We start from the raw sequence: 18,632 nt of genomic DNA, 5'->3' as shown, positions 1-18,632 counted from the left end.
AGGTGGGTCAAAAAGGACCTTGCTGTGATTTATGTCATAGAGTTTCTGCCTACGTTTTCCTCTAAGAGTTTGAGAGTTTCTGGCCTTACATTTAGGTCTTTGATCCATTTTGAGTTTATTTTTGTGTATGGTGGTAGGGAGTGTTCTAACCTCCAGGCCCTGAGCCTCATTGCATGTCTCATCTTCACCCTACATAAAGAGGACTTTCACTTTCCTCTTTATCAATGTTTGAATTTATTTGCTTATACTAAGTACTTATTACCTTCATTGTGAAAAAGTGAAATGGAAAATATTTTTTTAAATAACTTTTTATAACAGCTTTGGTCTTAAGGAGGTCTGTCCCACAAAACCTTTGCCATAGAGGCATTTTAAGACTTAAAATAAGACATGTCATAACACAGAGGAAGCCATGTAAACATTAAATTATTTCTTGTGCAGTTGGTAAATATGAATAAGAGATCATGTTTATTGTCCCATAACTCTTTCTGAACCTGGCACCAACCCACTTTCTAATATCTATCCAATCTAATGAATGTTTTGAATAGGGAACCTAAAGTAAGGAGCGGGTTCCCCACGCTTAGACAAGCGTTTCATTACAGTTTTAATCCTTGGCTCAATTTGATAAACATGAACGTCTCAAAATCTATAGTCCTTCCTAGAGATTCACAGCCGCCATCCAGAAAGAGTTTCCTTTCAAGCTCTACTTTGACAAAACAATAATCTCCTTTCTCTTTTTTAAATACAAAACTGTACTGATTCTTGTCTTACCTACCCCTGACCCTCCCCACTTCCACACAACCCAAAGCATATCACTCAGATTGATTTAAAATTATGGTTTCATTAGCTACAGATCTCTCTGTGCTTGCTGACCTCAGGAGGTGCTATGAACATCTAAGCCAAATAATCTGCACATTCTTGGGTATCATGCACGATAGGCGCCTCCAGATCTCCGACATCTCTCTCAAAGAAACACAGTCTATGCTATGTTTATTTTTATTCAGTATATTGATCAATGGGCTTGGTAGGTACATGACTACAGCCTTTAAGATTTGTCTGCCAGATGGTGCCTGACCCTCTGTTTTTTCCATTCCCATCCTGGTGATGGTGGGAGGCTCAGGGATGACAAAGTGAGGGTTTCCCGATTTGCACAGTAGTTGATCAACGCTGAATAGAGGAGGATTGAAATTTACGTTATCCTGTGATAGCTACCTATTAAGTCGGAGATTCAATTTTTGAGAAGGTGAAAGTTTCAAACACTCCAAAACTCAACTGGTTAAATCCTAAGCTTTCAAAAATAGGAGATTGGGGGTGGGGAGAGGGGTGGAAAAAAGCTTGTGGAAAAGAGGAGTGTCTTAAGGTAACCTTTTGAATTTTATATTCCCAAATTGCAATCTGCGTGAAGTATAAATATTAGCCCACTGAAAATTGGAAAAGCTATAAATCGGTGAGGTCATTAACAAGAATTAAGGCTGTTTGTGTGTGTGTGTGTGTTTGTGTGTGTGTGTGAGTGTGGTGTAGTGTATGCCAGATGAGGGGTCTGGTGAAGGGGGATGATTTGGGTGACACATTTTAGACTGAGTCAATGGAAAAAATATATATCTCTAGCATGGATTTTAGCTCTTTATGCCTCATGGTACATATTATAGCCACAAGGTGGGGATACAACATAATCTTCCTTTCTCATGCTGCTTACAAGTAGAAAACTTGAAAAAGAGCCGGTTTTAACGTGACGTGATTATTTCCAGGCTCGTAAGAGGTTTCCTCCCTGTTTTCCCTTAGAATTTAACGGTAACTTTGACTACATATCCAGTCAGAAAATATGTTTGTCAAAGAAAGCATATATTTTTGAAAATCACTATTTACAATAACCAAGACACAGAAACAACCTAAATGTCTATCAACAAATAAAAGAAGATGTGATACACACACACACACACACACACACACACACACACACACACACACACACCCCACTGGAATACTATGCAGCCATAAAAAAGAATGAAATAATGACATTTGCAGCAACATGGATGGACCTAGAGAATATCATACGAAGTGAACTGAGCCACACAGAAAAACACAAATATGATATTGCTTAGATGTGGAATCTTAAAAAATGATACAAATGAACTTATATACAAAACAGAAATAGACCCACAGACATAGAAAACAAACTTATGGTTACCAAAGGGGTAAGGAGGCGTGAATTAGGAGTTTAGGATGAACATACACACACTACAACATTTAAAATAGATAAACAACACAGACCTACTGTATAGCACAGGGAACTGTACAGAATATTTTGTAATAACCTATAAAGGAAAAGGATCTGAACATGAATAGATACATATATATGTATAACTGAATCACTTTGCTGTGCACCTGAAATGAACACAACATTGTAAATCAACTATACTTCAAAGAAAAAAAACAAACAACATGAGGTAAATCCCTGAAAAAAATGCCTATACGATTTCTAAATGAAGGGGAAAAAATGGACAGAAGAGCTGTTTTCTCTCAATGGAAATTTTAACTTTTAAAAGCATGTGTGTGTCTTACTTTGGTAACAATGAAACTAAAATACATATTTATCCATAAAAAATTGAGGAAAGCATTAAGATAGACCCTCTCTAGCTGCAATAAAGGAATTCTAAAAGCAAAAATGATATTTTTTTCTCTTTTCTATTTGCTTGTTTCCATGGTTGTTGAGAAAATATTTCTGTACAGTTTGAAATGAGCCTGTTAAAACCCACTACAAAAACTAGGTGTTTTGAAACATGAGAGAGGTTTGTGACAGGAGAATTTAAGCACCGTAAGAGAAGAATTTGCTGGAAAAACCTTTAAAAAATCTAGCAACCTGTACAGTCAGCTTTCAGTCATCTCATGTACCTTCCTATTTTGGAATACAAAATTATAACTTCTCAGTGAAAGAAAAACTTTCAACTAAGGGATGATCTCCACTCTTGTATAGCTCTTTAACGATTGGACGATAATAATTCTACAAATCTCATGAGCCCTCATAATGAAATACCATTTTTCTGAGGGAAAGGCTCTTCATGGAAATTTACATATGGTATTGGAATATAATGATCATTTGTTACAATACTATAATATTGAAATTATGAGGTTATGATAGATCTTACGGTCATATTTTAAAATAAAATAATATTTTAAAAAGGGATTGAGTATGTATGTATGAATGTGTGTGTATGTTGGGAAGCTGCTCTTTCAATTTTAGTGAAATGAAAGACCCCCTAGATAAAGATACCAGGGTAAGGTTCTGACATAATGAAAAGTCAGAACTTTTCTTGTAGAAAGTTTTTGTTTTGAATCAATTTATATATACTCCCTCCCTACCTCCCCCTGCTTCTTCTCTTTTTTCCTCCCTTTTATCCCCATGCAAAGTCAAATGTTAACTCTGCAGAGAGGGTATGTCTGATAATAGGATCATACAGATAGCAGATATATTAATTATCTCAGTGAATCACCTTAATAAAGAGTGTTTGATAATCCTGGTTGTCGCTCTCTTGGAGAAGCAATTCCTGGTTCAAAAAAACTCTTATTAGGATACATCCCAATCAACCAGATTCCCCCTAAGCATAGTCCTATTTACGAACTTTGTATCTTCTCATGACTCGTCTCCTTGTCTGGGACGGTTTTCTTCCTAGTCTAGCAAATCTTAATCATCTTTTAAATTTGGCTGCGGCATCAACTCACCTGACATTAGCTAGTCTCTCTAAACATTCTCCAATCCCTAGCTTTTCATATTAACTAGCATGTCCCTTGCTCTGTAAAATGCCCACAGCACACTCAGGGCAGCCTTCTTTCCGGATGCTCTTCGATGCTCCAGCTGGTTTCTCCCTTCATCTCAGCATGTGCTCACCAAGAGTCACTTCAAACCACTTGTACCAGTTGTGCACATTATTGTAATCATGTAATTTAATTAAAGCTTACACAAACCAAGAGAATGTGCATAGGGAAAGACAGATCTCTCTGAAAAACAATTTGGATGCCCTGTTGAGAAGACTCGTTGAGGGTAAGTCTTCAAAAATACAAAAAGTATGCAAAAAACTAATAGGCAAAAGGAGTGTGAAAAAGTGCATCTTTGGAAAACAATAAAAAATCTAGAGGGATAGGGAACTTGGATGTTTCATATGAGTCATTTCGGGTTCACTGGTCTGTAAAAACACTGAAACTTGGAATCATCGAAGATTCATTAGAAACATGGTTTGACACAAGAAGGAGGCCTCAGTTTTCCAAACTGTGGGCTTAGACACGAAAAAGGCTTGACCCTTTCTCAGAAGATTGACAAAGAAAAAACAACAGCACCCCCCAAAGGGATGTTTTGTTTCAAATAAAATGCTTGAGTTTCGTTAGGTGTTCTTTTCTTAAGTACTCACTTTGTCCAAACTTTTTGATTAGCCAACTGTCTTTGATAACATCTGATTAAAAAAAGAGAGCTTTTATCATAATCACTTTCTCTTCTGCGGTACTTTTTCTCCTTAATAAATAAGACATTCATTCAGTATATTCAATGCTTTAGGTGTTAAGATAAGTTCTGAGAATATAGCTGTGAAAAAGGAAAAGGTGGTCCTTATGGGGCTTAAAAGTCTTCACAGTTATCTTTTAGCATCTCATTGAACTATAACTATATGTTTACATACCTGTTTTCCTTACTATTTGACAACCAGTATAAGGTAGGGAATGTAATTTTCATTTATTTATTTTCAGTGCCTTACACAGTACCTGAGACTCAGTAAACACTACATAAAAGTTGGTTGAACTGAATTAGTAAATAAAGTCCAAAGCTTTACTTTATCTAAAATTTCTAAGATCTATGAGCTCATGGAGAACAATAGTGTGACTTATAATTTGTAGATGTGTCTGCCTTAAACCAATGGATGGAATTGGAACATAAGTGCATCGGATATTTTTAATGGAAAAAGAAGCCGTCACGATTGAACAAATACTTCTTAACTGGGGCATTATTTACCAAAGGAAGTACTTAGCAAGCACCATGGTCAGTACTTAGCAGGTCTCCAGGTCAAAAGTTCAGCGAGGAAATAACCTCACAGTCATGCAAGTGCCTTTTAACGCATTTGTCTGCACAAAGATGAGTCAGAGAGACAATTCACTTCTAGTGGAGGGGGGCTGCTGGGCTTAAGCTGTGATTCTTCAAACGGCGCTGGGCTCTTCCCCACACTTAACACTTTAATCCCGTAATAACAGACTGGAATAGACATAAGGATTCCTTGGAAGGGCTTGCACTTTGAACAAGTTTAATTCCACTAAAGAAAGCTCTTCAGTCCCGCCCAGCCAGAAAATTAATGAAAAGTCATAAATGAAACCTTAATCGATATCATTGATAATTTCATCTTGAAGATCTAATTGCTCCTTTCCGGTTCTGTGACGGAATCTGATTTCTGTTTCCCGGATTTGTTGCCCAAATGGTTACAGTTGTCCAAATGTCCTCAACTATATCTGCTCTGTTACCTGGCTTAAACGTCAGCCTTTGACGTTTCCATGCTTTTCGTGGATGTCAAGCTTTCTTTAACAGATGGTGGAGTTTCACACTTCCAGTTTCTCAATATAACTGGAGCAGATATCTGGGTAACATGCAGCCGTAATTTACTAAAGTATAGCCACCTTATTGTGTTGCTTTTCTTGAGAAATTTAAAAATACAGAAAGGTACAAATAACACATATCAAGTATCCATGAACCTACCACCCAATATTGAAAGTTGTTAATATTTTTGACACATTTGATTCGAATCTTTTTTTAAAAAAGTAAATATAATAAAGTATGGATAAAATTGAAGTCATTTTGCTCTCTATTCACAGCCTGAATTCTCTCCTTTCCTCTCCAAAGGTAGCTGTTGTCATGAATTTACTATCTATCTTCTCATCCATCAAAAAAATGATTTTAAGCTTCCAGGAACATAAAAGAGCATTGATTTGTGTGGGACTTTTTTATTAATATAAATGACATTATACTCTTTATATATTCAAAATTCCGCACTTTGAGACCTATTCGTATATAAGTATGTATTAAATTCCTTCAGTAACTATATGGTATTTAATTGAATCAATATTCCACAATTTATTTATTCATTCACTATTGATTATTAGATGGTTTCTAGTTTTTCACTACCATAACTGCTGTAACTATTTGTAATATTTCTTTGTGCACATGAGCAAGTGTCTCCAGACTGGTGCTGCTTAAAGTGTGTCCACACCCTGGCCATTCACCCACAAATTATTAGAGTCCTTGGCAAGATAGGGAGTCTGTGACAGAAAAGGTCATCTATGTCACAAAGCACACTTTTTAGTTCATTTGACATTTCACAACAAGACTTTTGAGAGAAGGGAAGTGATGCATTGATTTATATTCTGGTGCAAAGCCCTTTATCTAAACACAGATTGAGTAGTGCTGCAGATGACACACATACAAGTGGAATTTCTGGGTCATAGAGTAGGTGATTTTTCATTTTACTATGTGCTACGAAACTGCTTTCCTAGTGACTGTCCCAATTTACACACAGAGCATCTGAAACGTCTCGGTTTTTTTCACACTCTTACCCACTCTTTTTTTGATATTTGTTTATTACATCTTTACTGAGATATAATTCACATACCACACAATTCACCCATTTAAACTGTACAAGTCAGTGGTTTTTACTATATTCCCAGTTATGCAACTATCACCGCAATCCATTTTAGAATATTTTCGTCACCACCCCCCAAAAAACCCATACCTTTTAGCTATCACGCCTACCCCAACCATCTCATTCCCCCAATCCCTAATCAACCACTAATTTACTTTCTGTCTTTACAGATTTGCCTGTTCTGGACATTTCATATACACAGACTCATAGGGTATGTCGTCTTTCGTGACTGCTTTCTTTCACTTAGTGTAACATCTACAAGAGTCATCCATGTCGTAGTATGTGTCATTACTTCACTCCTTTTACAGTCAAATAATATTCCACTGGGAGCCGAGCTTCCCCTGCTTGCCCAGCCCTGGGGCCGCCTTCCCGCTGCACGTCCTGGTATGGGTTAACCAGCACTGTGGGCTGGAGGCAGTGCTGCACAGCTGCCTGCCAGTGTGACATTTAACTAGAGGGCCCCGGAGGCCTACCTTCCTGGGCTGGCCGTGTCCTGGGGAGCCTGGAGTCCCTAAGAGTCCTCCTTCCATTACGGAGCCGGGTTGGTCTGCTTGACCCACAGCAAGCCCAACGCTGAGACTCCTGAGGTAGAGAAAACGTTTGTTCACGAGGCAGCCAAGCAAGGACACTGGATAGCGAAAGGGTATGACTCTTTTGGGCAGGAGGCGTTGATGAAAATGGCCCCATTTGCTGAGGGTGGAGTTTGGGGCCCTCTGATGTCAAAAGGTCACTGGACACTCACACGTGCCCAGTTGGAGGGTGGGTGGTCCTAACCAGTCTTAAGGGGCTCCAGCTCGAACTGGACACAGAAAACTCCAAGTTCCTAGAAAACAACTCAGGCAAACATTGCCTAGGCTGCACGAGGCTTGGAGAACTTGCAAGTCTTTTGTAGCCACAATTAAAGCGAGCTTGATCAGGGAAGGCAGGTTAAAGTCTAATTGTTACCTACCCTGCAGAGTCAGGCCCCAACAAGTGTACTTCTGCCGGTGTCGCTGGTGCCAATAGAATGAGACCCAGTTCGATTCAGAAGCAAAGGAAAGCTTTAGTCTGTGATCAAAGAATGGAGATAGGAGCTCCCGCTCTAGAGCACAGGCTCTCCGCCTCAGGCCAGCGCAGGGCTGCGTTATAGGGGCCTCATCAGCAGGGGAGGGGGCGGAGATCTTGCGGGCTGGGCGGAGCTGTGCTGCTCAAGCTTCAGATCGCAGTGCCCTGCACAGCATCTCTGCACGTGGTCTGCCGCTGCCACCATCTTGAATTGAGGTGTCATGCTCAGCGCTCTTGTACACGCCCCCTGGGCCGAGGTGATGGGTGCAGCGGTTCTGTTTTGGGAACTCTAATCTGACATGTTAGGTGCAAGGCCTCTGCACCCAGCCCCCTAGAAGCAAGTGAAACTAGGCTAAGCTCAAAAGAAGAGGTTAGACCTATCGTATTTGTTTACCACCCTCCCTCTGCATCCTTAGTGGGCTTTGGCGGTGACATGATGGATTTAACTGAGAATTACCCTCAGTTTCACTTGGACACGTGGCAATGTGTCCGGGCGTTCCTGCAGGAGGTGGTCAGCCCTGGGGACCCTGAGATGCTGCATCTGGTGCTCTAGTAATGAGACTTAGAGGACCGCGCAGAGGCCGGCTGGAATTCTAGAATTGCTCAACAGACTCCACCAGACCCCAGATTGCTAGGAGGAGATGAAATGCAGGTTCACCACCTGGGTGCCCCTCCTGTCCAGGGTGTGCCCGGTGACGTGGACCATGTGTGGATGTGACCACTGGGTCATATCCATCCCCCAGTCTCCTGGGCTCTGAGCACGAGACCTGGCAGCTCAGGCTGAGAAGCTTCTCCTTCAAGGGCCAGGAGGCAGGAGCCTGGGGGTTGGATATGACCCAGGAAGTGACCCACGGATATGCTTGGGCTCCCCCCTCCCCCGCAGGTGCTACAAGCACTGCTCGCTGCCCTGAGGCCCAGAGAGGAGCACGTGGCCAGTAGCCTCACCGTCCATTGTCTCCGCCCAACTGGACACTCGCAGTGTGGCCTTCCAGAGGTCCGTTGTGGCCCGGCCACACCGTCGGAGGTGCCCTTGAGGCTCCTGGTTCCGGCTTCTGGGAGGCTGCCCAGTGAGGGAGGGGGGCACCGCAGGCCCAGGATCTCACCCAGGCCACCTCCTGGGGCACCTCTGAGCCCCCAGTGCCCATCTATACAGGCAGCTGTTGTCCTGGGAAGGAGTCTAGGTCAGGGTGTCCCCAGCTTCTTGACTTCTGACCTCACATGATTTCTCATAAAAACAAGGATTTAGGCTGCAGTTCAGGGTACAATGTTGGCTTCTCAGGGGCACAGCTGTTTCTTGGCCAGAGTCCTTTGCAGGTGGTGTAGGAACCTGACACTTGCAGGTAGAGTGTTATTTCTCTGACAACACATGCCCCGGTTCCAATAACAGACTTCAGAAAACAGACTTTTTAAAAAACAGCTTTACTGAGATATAATTTCATATACCATACAGTTCACCTCTTTAAAGTGTACAATTCAGTGGTTTTTACTATTTTCACAGATATGCAACCATCGCCACAGTCAGTTTTAGAACATTTTCATCACCTCAAAAAGAAACCCCATACCCTTTAGCTATCACCCCACTAACCCACCATCCCCTCATTCCCTCCCCCAGCCCTAAGCAACGACTAATCCACCTTCTCTAAAGATTTCCCTGCTCTGGACTTTCATCTGAACAGAATCATACAATGTGTTGCCTTTTGTGACTGGCGTCACGTTTTCAGGGTTCATCCAGGTGGTGGCATGTAACTACTTAGTCCCTTTTCTTGGCCAAATCCATCGTATGAAGATACTACATTTTGTTTATTCATTCATTCATTGATGGATGTTTGCATTGTTTCCACTTTTTGACTGTTATGAATAAATGCTGCTATGAACATGAGTGTACCCTTCAAAATTCAACTGTATAAGTTTACCATATTTGGTTGATCTTATTCATTAGTTGATGGACATTTGGGTGTTTCTACCTTCTTGGATATTATGAATAATGCTCCTATAAACATTTGTATACAAGATTTTTTGTGAACATATACATTCATTTCTCTTGGGCATATACCTAGAAATGGAACTGCTGGGTCAAATGATAGGCTATCTTTAACCTTTTGGGGAACTGCCAGACTGTTTTTCAAAGTGTCTGCAGCATTTTACATTCCCACAGCAGGGTATAAAGTATAAGTGTAATAGCTTTTTTGTTGTTTTTTTTGTTTTTTGCGGTAGGCGGGCCTCTCACTGCTGTTGCCTCTCCCGTTGCGGAGCACAGGCTCCGGACGCGCAGGCTCAGCGGCCATGGCTCACGGGCCCAGCCGCTCCGCGGCATGTGGGATCTTCCCGGACCGGGACACGAACCCGTATCCCCTGCATCGGCCAGCGGACTCCCAACCGCTGCGCCACCAGGGAAGCCCAAGTGTAATAGTTTTTTTCTGATTTCTCCACGTCCTCACCAACGCTTGTTATTATTTAACTTTTTAATTATATCCACCCTAGAGGGTGTGAAGTGGTATCTCAATATGGTTTTGATTTTCTTTTTCCTAGTGACTAATAATGCTGAACATTTTTCGTGTGCTTATTGGTTATTTGCATGTTTTTCTTTGGAGAAATGACTATTCAGATCCTTTGCTCATCCTTTAGCAAAGGTTGAGTTGTCTTTTTATTACTGAGTCGTTAGTTATTTATATAAACTAGATACAAATCCCTTAACACATATAGAATTTGCAATTTTTTCCATACATTTAAAGCAGTCTTTCTTCTTGGTCCAGCTAAGTCCCACCACTAAGGCTTGACTCTTCTGGTGTCTTTATTGAATGCCTGGGTGTGCAGATTTCCACCCTAGCTGGTTGACACCGGAAGTTCTCTCACTCTGTGAGCTCTGAGACTTCTTCAGATTAAAGCTCCCTGGTAGTTCTTTGGTCAATTCATAGCATTTTCGATGCATCCAAAACTTCATATTCATCCTCAGACACTGGGAAAAACCTCCGCATGGGCTTTTATTCTATGTAGCCCTTTCCTCTCCGTACTTTCCCCACAAATTCCAGATGCTTCTTCTTTCCCAAACTCCCGTCTCTGTTGCCTCACCTCAGAGGGAGCCCTGTGCTCTCGTTTAGAACCAGCCTCCCAATCCCCGCTCTCTGCATCATTATTCAGAAAGTCTTTCCGAGAAGAAAGCTGAGGCTCGCGTCATTTGTTTCCCTAGTTGCAGGAATCACAGTTCTGCACTGCCTGCTGTCCAGTCTCCGAACATAGTTGCCTTACTCATTTAGTCTGGTTTTCTACTTGGTTATAGTGGGAAAGCAAGTTCATTTCCAGTTCCTGTATTATGGCTGAAGCAGAAGCCTTCACAGAAAATCCAATTAACAAGAACACCAGCCTCTACCCAACTAATCAAGAGAAATTCATTCTTTTTTCCCTGGGATCCCCTTCTTATAATAATCTGGGGCTCTTATTCAGTCCAGAGGGCTCAGTACTGACTTCTGTCACCTGAGATATGAAGAACAGGAAATGTGCTCCATGCCTTGGAGACGTTTCTCCTCCCCTCTCTTCCCCTGCTGCTGCTGTAATTTCTCCGTCATGTCACCATTGCAACAGGGGTTTCGGTATCAGGCAAGTGTTTCACACTGAGAGAGATTCCTTTTTATCACCCCATCTCTGTACTAGAAAATTATCTTTAGTAATAATCAGGAAGAAAAATGCGTTTATTTCAGATGTGAATTAAAATGTGCACTTACCAAAGATATTACACCTTTCAATGAGTGCTCTGTTTCACACAGTTTTAAAACCAAACAAAAATCCAAGAGATCACATGATTGATAGAATTGAAATAGCATTTTGTTTCTTTGTCTTCATAATCATTGTGTATCATTATTTATTTATAATTTGCTGTTTAAACATAGGGATCTATATCACTACCGGGGTTGTTAATACAGCTTGTTCCTGAAACAAGCTCAAAGCTTCCAGACCATTAGAAACTCACTCTGAAAAAGTCCTAGGTAGCTAATTCCGCATGTTTATGGCTGACTTGGAGATCTCTGACTTAAATTCCGTGTAAAATGCCATGTTTATTAAATGAAGGGTAATGAAAATGTACATATGTATAAAATTAGTTCCGAAAGGAGCTGATTTTTTCAAAAAGGAGCATTTGATCGCTACATTGTGTAGAACTGGAGACACATGGTGATAATACAAAGCAGACTAACCTGTAGCTGAAGCTGTTTTTCTTATAGTTTTTCAAACAGTCTGCAGAACGCACTCTCTTGTTTGCCTGCACTCTGGGTGGGTTGCTCCCACCCCCTCTCCTTGATTCACCATCTTCAGGAATGCAGGACAGTATCCCCTCTCTGAAGAAGCACTGTGATAATTAAGACTCCACAGTTTGAACCCAATCTAGGCTCTGCTCATCTCTGAGATTTCTTTGTTGCTCATGGCTCTCCATGTCCCTCATGTCCCTCTCCATGTCCTTCAGTGGGTCAGGTGGGTGCAGAGAACACCTCCATCACATCACTTCCAGGCCAAAGGAGGCTTCGGTCTCAACATCCAACTTAGTGGCATAGCTCTCAGTTACACACAACCACACATGCACACACAGGTCAGAAGGGGTCCAGCCTGCTGGAAGTATTTTATTTAGCATTATTATATTCATTTATATTCCAAGCAATTTATATTTATATTCAAAATGATGGCTGTATAGTTTTTTGTAATAGATTGTCTTGTTTTGGTGTCAGTGATATATTGTAGAACGAGTCGGAAATTTTCTAGCTCTCTGTGCTTTGAAACAACCTAACTATAGCAGTTCTGTTTCTTGAAGTTTTAGACCTTACCAATAAAATCCTCTGGCCTGGAGATTTTTGTTGGAAGAATATTTGACTACATTTTAAATTTATTTATTATTTATTTATTTTATTTATTTATTTTTTGTGGTACGTGGGCCTCTCAGTGTTGTGGCCTCTTCCCATTGCAGAGCACAGGCTCCAGACGCACAGGCTCAGCGGCCATGGCTCACGGGCCTAGCTGCTCCACGGCATGTGGGATCCTCCCGGACCGGGGCATGAACCCGTGTCCCCTGCATCAGCAGGCGGACTCTCAACCACTGTGCCACCAGGGAAGCCCTGACTAAATCTTTTAAATAAAATCAAAATACATTTAGCTTTTGTTTACACATGCCACTTACAAAGAATTCAATTATTGCAGAAAAGGCAAAGCTGAAAGTTAAATACTCAGATCCCATCATCTATGAATAATCATTAACACTTGGACTTTCATAAAACAGTCATATATTTTTCAATAAACAATATTAAATGTAATTTATCTGAATTTAAGAGAAGAAAAAGAAACTGAATAAAACAAGGGAGATCCCTTAAGCTTTACCTAAACGTTTCTTCATTCCATGAGATATTTCCCAACAAAAGATCCCTCTAAAATTAAGCAAAGGTACTAAAGAAAATCTTGAGAGTGTGGAGTCATTATATCTCATTAAATACATAATACAATTTTAGGCAGTACCGGCTGATTACCTGCAGGGCTAGATAAGTGCCTTAGCCACTTTCTCCTTCCTCTAATCGTCAAATATTTATATTCTGTAACCATAATTCCCAAAGTTGTTTAGTATTTGCTTTACATAGAGATAAATTCAGTGCTCCCCACCAGTGCAGTCTCTTCATCTCTAACTTCTTTGTTTTACTTCACTCTGGAATTTGCTGAAGAGGGTTCGCACTGTACTTTGTATGTAGGCCTGAGTGTTTCCTCTATACTGGAAAGCAGGGCCTGTAAGGGTCCTGCCCTGAGAAGGACCCCGTGCTTGGTTTAACGCTGTGCTGTCACAGTCTTGAAGTTCTTAATATTCTTTTAAATAAGGGACCCCACATTTTCATTTTGCTTTGGGACCCCTCAAATTATGTAGCTGTTGGCTTGAAAGACAAGGTATTTGGTGATGCTAGTTATTTTTTTATTATTATTAATTTTTGATTGGAGTATAGTTGCTTTACAGTGTTGTGTTAGTTTCTGCAGTACAGCAAAGTGAATCAGTTATACATACACATAGATCCACTCTTTTTTAGATTCTATTCCCATATAGGTCATTACAGAGTACTGAGTAGAGTTCCCTGTGCTCTACACTAGGTTCTTATTAGTTATCTATTCTATGTATAGACAGTAGTGTGTATATGTCAATCCCAATCTCCCAATTTATTCCCCCCCCACTTTCCCTCTTGGTAACCATAAGTTTGTTTTCCACATCTGTGACTCTATCTCTGTTTTGTAAATAGGTTCATTTGTACCATTTTTAAAGATTCCACGTATAAGAGATATCATACGATATTTGTCTTTCTCAGTCCAACTTACTTCACTCAGTGTGACAATCTCTAGGTCCATCCATGTTGCCATGCTTGTTCTTAGTTACTCCTTCCTTGAGAACACAGCGCCGACGTCTTCTGGCATTCGGCATCATCATGGAGAGCTGGAGGCCTGCCTGACAGCTTTCTCTGTTTTGGTGGTATGATACTGTTGTCTGGATGCCTGAAGAAATCCTTCATCTTTGAAGTTGAGCCACTTCACCAGGATGTGCCTCTGTGTTAAGCTTTCTGCATGACAGTGTTTTTGGAACACAGTATGTTGCTGCTTCAGTCTGCAGATCTGTTTCGGAGAATGCTCCTTATACAATATATTTAGGCATTTTTGTTTTTTGAGGAAGTGAAGAAGCGGACTTGGACCACCACGTGCTCTTTATTAAGTTGCTCTCTCCTTGGACCTCAGCCTCCAGCAGCTGTGAAGAGGAGCCCTAAAACCTCTTCCTCCAGGGGCAAGGGAAGAGATCCCTTTAAAAAGCAAAAGCAAACCAAACCCTGACCCCAAATCCTTCTCCAAATAATTACGGTAAAGCTGCTTGACAAAGCTGTGTGTTATTACTGATCCCGGCTTTGGCGTGGTGGTGGCTTCCTGGTGTTGCTCATCTCTTGGCTCAACTACACACATCTGTCACTGCGACTCTTCCATCACATATGTTACCCATTTCTTGCACTAAATCCCCTCACCCCTGTTTTAAAGACTTAATGTGGCTTCTCTTTTCTTGATTGGCTCCTGACTGACAGATATGTGGGTGAGTATTTTAGTAATATCAAAATATCCGTTAGATTGCATTTCTTCGTTGTGTTGTTTAAATCCTGTGTGTCTTTTCGGATTTTTTGTTTTGCTTTGTTTTTTGGTCTGCGGTCTATCCATTATTTGAGGTGAAAAGTTTTCCATTGTTTTGGCAGGTTCGTCAATCTCTCCTTATACTTCTGTCACTTTTATTAGTATTTATTTATTTATTTATTTCATTATTTATTATTAGTTCTGTAAATTTTATTAATCTATATTATTCAATGCATACAGGATTAAAATTGTTGCATTTTTCAGGTTGGAACTCAAAGTCAAATTTTGCTCTATGAATTGCATGAGCCCTTCCAAGTTTAAGTGGCCTGAGGGCTTCAAGGAGGGAGAGTATGGTTTTAGTCTATACATTTCTTTTCCGTGTGTGATATATTTCTTTCTCTGGTTTCCATGCCCTTCCGATCCAGTCTGCTTTTTCTTCCAAATGTTCAATGTTTCCAGCTCTCTAGTTTCACACTTCTTTCCCAGCAAGGTGATAGATGCATTCTTTTTTATAATGTGTGTGTGTGTGTGTGTGTGTGTGTTTGACACACACACACATATGTATTTCTATTTCAATGGAATGAATAAAGTAGTTTTATAGATTTTTCCTTCCCTCTACTGTTTTTATGGTATTGAAATCATGTGTTTAAAAGCATTGGCTGCTAAAATCATCAGAGCCTAGTCCCTTTGGAGAAGTAATTCTTTGATAATTTTTTCATTTTTTAAGTTACTATTTTTCCAGGTTTTCTATTTTTTCTCAAGTCATTTTGATCATTTATATTTTCTATAAAACCGAACTTTTACCAAGATTTGCAAATCTGTTAGCATTATTTTAGTCTAATTCTAATTTGACCATTAAAACCCCTCGTTAGTAGTCACAGATATAATGCCTCCTCAGATTAATTTATGGTTTCTTCTGCCCAACTAAAGAGAGCCAGTGATTTATTAATTTTATTAACACTCTTATTCTTTATAAATAAATAAATTGGAATTAAATTTTATAAAACACATTTTAAACACATTAGTAAAACATGTTTATTTTATGTGTCATGTAAAAAATATAAGATGCATAAAGAAAAAGTTAATACTCTTCTCCCCATTCCCCCTTTTACCGCCCTAAGATAATGCTAACAGCCTGGTGCTATTATATTTCAACTCTGTTCTGCATGCTTGTGCAAACACAAACACACACATACATACACATTTTTTTGTTTTTACAAGAAAAGGATACACTAAACACATTATTCTTTAACTTCCAGTTTTCAGTATTTAGGTATATTGGACACCCCTTCAAGTTGGTAATCTTTGTTCAGGCATGCGTGATAGTGCTATTGGCTAAGTTCAATGTTAATGAATCAGTAATATATATTAAAACAAGATGTCTTGGGCTTCCCTGGTGGTGCAGTGGTTGAGAGTCCGCCTGCTGATGCAGGGAACATGGGTTTGTGCCCCGGTCCAGGAAGATCCCACATGCCGCAGAGCGGCTGGGCCCTTGAGCCATGGCCACTCAGCCTGCACGTCTGGAGCCTGTACTCCACAACAGGAGAGGCCACAACAGTGAGAGGCCTGCGTACAGCAAAAAAAAAAAAAAAAAAAAAAAGATGTCTTTAAACAGAAACACACATAAAACACAGTTATATATTAATCAGTTGACAAAAATGTTACCAGAGGCTTAATATAGCTTTCTTTAATAAAATCTGGTCAGTCTTCAGCAATACTTATTAAGCTACCCTGTCTATATGACTTTGGGGTATCTGCTATAGACACAAAGGAGACGTACACCTTAGCCCATAAAGCTTAACTTATATATGAAGAGAAAAAATAAATTGGAAACTATTAAAAAAAATATTACCAAAGGCTCAAAGGAACATAACCCTGTATTTCTCCTAGGAACAATGATTCAGTATTCACTAATTCAGTATTCACAGGGTCTTTGTAAATCATAACTACCATAAAACAAGAACTGATTGTGTTTCAGACAGGTGCAGATTTTGAGAACAAGTATAATACTTGATGGTCAACCATTTTTAGCTGTATTCATATAAAATAGATAAAATAAGGTCTGGGTAGTTACTTTCTTCAAAATCACACACACACGCACGTGCACACACACACCCCTCTCCCCAACTGGTAACCAAATTAGTGCTTTAATATTAGCTAAGAACCCTCTTTGCCTCTTTTCTACTGGACCAGTTCTGGAAGGAGAGTACTGGGCTATTGGAGACATATTTCCAATTGAAACTGAGGATGTTGTCTTAGAATTTGGATGATATTAAAGATACCTTTTTGAATTCCTTTGCTTTCTGCAAATAGCCAGCCAAAGTGGAATCTATTTCATGAATTATTCTTTCTAAGATATTGATGTTGAATGTAAAGCACAAATAATCAAAAAGGATATGTTGAGATCTATTTGAGGTCTTTAAAAAGGCAAATAATCCAGCACATTTTAACACAGAACAAAATGCTTACTTTTGGAGTAGAAAGGGGGTTGTTATCTGTGGTATCATGAACGTTGCAGTAATAGTCATAATTAAGAACCCAAGCCCAGCTATCCAAAGTCCTGTGCTTTCTTTTGAAAGTATTATATATGCCTTCCGTTACTTTAGAAGGTATTTAGTGAAACACTGGGGGGAAAAAATGAGAGGGTTTCACTATTTCTTCAGATTGTAAATACAGCAATCACTGTATATTAACTCTGAAGTGTCCCCAGATCAGTTCAAGATGTGGGTGCTCTCATCTAAATAATACTAATGATAACTTAAAAGATGCAGTATATAACTTTTCAAATGATAAACACAAGTTAGATTTTGGGTTTTGATTTTAATCCTCGACTTTTTGTCTCTACTGTTATAAAGATGAAATTCTCACTTTAGATAAATCAGGTGTATAGTCTACGTTGACTATTAGTTACAGAAGATGATAATTTAATGAAGACGGCACTGACGGTCCTCAGCAGCCTGGGCCCAGCCTTGACTCTCTTCACCACCCTTCTAATCGCTCGCAGTTCCTTCCACCTCTCATCCCCTTTCTCGCTCTGCCTGCCACCCCTACCCCTGCCCGTTACCCAAGCGCTCTCTGGGCTTCACCTTGTCATCACCTTACCTGGAATGCCTTCCTCCTATATTGCCCTTCTAAATCCCATCTACTTCCGAAAGCCTTCCAGCAGCCAAGTAAAAATGTTTTCTCCCTTTCCTGACACCAGACTGTACCTGTAATAGAGCATATACATTTTATTTTTAAAAATAATGTTTCACTTTATGTGCGTATGTTTAATATACCTATCTTTGTTTCACCTTTGTAAGTTCTGTCTGCCCAGTAAGACTTTTTGAGAACAGGCTTCTTGTCATATTTTCTTCTTCTGTTTTCCTAGCATTAAAGCACATAAGTTTTCAACTATCTCCTATGAGTCAAATTGTCTTTCTTAACGGATGTAACTACAAATCAAGCATGGGAAAATTAAACTAAGGCTGCAGGGAGATTTTCCAGGAGGATTTTGAGAATGAGACAAGGAATTAAAGACAAAGAAGAATTTTACTTAAATTATTTTTAAAAAATAATACTCTGATTCCTTTTTATAATCATCTCTCCCAACTTTCCTACTTAACCCCTGCACTACAGCCAAAATGAACATTGCCCCAAACACTGTTTCCTCCCTCTGGGCCTTTTCATGATCTCGGGCTTTGACACAGTCAGACTGAGCTGGGTTCAGTTCCTATTGCACTTACCAAAGAGCTGCATGATCTCCAACACGTTACTTAATCTCTCCAAATCCCAGTTTCCTCATTAGGGATGATAATGGTACCTAGC

The 18,632-nt window shown here is 40.0% G+C and overlaps 1 pseudogene; it reads left to right on the top strand.

The window, feature by feature from the left end:
- The first annotated feature begins 8,142 nt into the window (after positions 1–8,142).
- LOC117202801 (ankyrin repeat domain-containing protein 13D-like) lies at positions 8,143–8,743 on the top strand (annotated as a pseudogene).
- The last annotated feature ends 9,889 nt before the right edge of the window (positions 8,744–18,632 follow it).

Source organism: Orcinus orca, chromosome 18 (genome assembly GCF_937001465.1).
Source record: "Orcinus orca chromosome 18, mOrcOrc1.1, whole genome shotgun sequence".
Taxonomy (NCBI): Eukaryota; Metazoa; Chordata; class Mammalia; order Artiodactyla; family Delphinidae; genus Orcinus; species Orcinus orca.
The sequence above is the reverse complement of the archived record's forward strand: the minus strand, read 5'-3'. Positions and strand labels throughout refer to the sequence as shown.